Raw genomic sequence first — 404 nt, 5'->3', positions numbered from 1 at the left:
GTAAAAAGGATTTCACTGAAATTAAGTACTTACCTACATTTAAAATTGTGTTCTTGAGAAACTCTTGCTCAACTGCCTTGCCAAAGGCACTTCCCTTGTTTGAACTGAGAAGTTCCCAAGTTGTCTAGAGTTGCATCTTTGGACATGCCCAGAGGCATTTTAGTCCTGATAGAAACGAGCAACTCAGCATATAGACTATAACCAAGTTCAAACAGTAGAGAGAAACCAAGCATTCTCCCACCCTGGATAACTCAGAGATCAGGTTTTAACTAAAGTAACTATAAGCATGAACGGAAGAGTTTCCATTCATTGACATTCTCACCCACTCCTAAGCACAAAAGTTACCTCAGGAACAAACGAAAGCATAACGAATGCACAGAATATTCAGATCTCCTACATGCCAG

Source organism: Charadrius vociferus, unplaced genomic scaffold (genome assembly GCF_000708025.1).
Source record: "Charadrius vociferus isolate BGI_N301 unplaced genomic scaffold, ASM70802v2 scaffold190, whole genome shotgun sequence".
Classification (NCBI taxonomy): domain Eukaryota; kingdom Metazoa; phylum Chordata; class Aves; order Charadriiformes; family Charadriidae; genus Charadrius; species Charadrius vociferus.
This window is presented reverse-complemented; position numbering follows the sequence as displayed.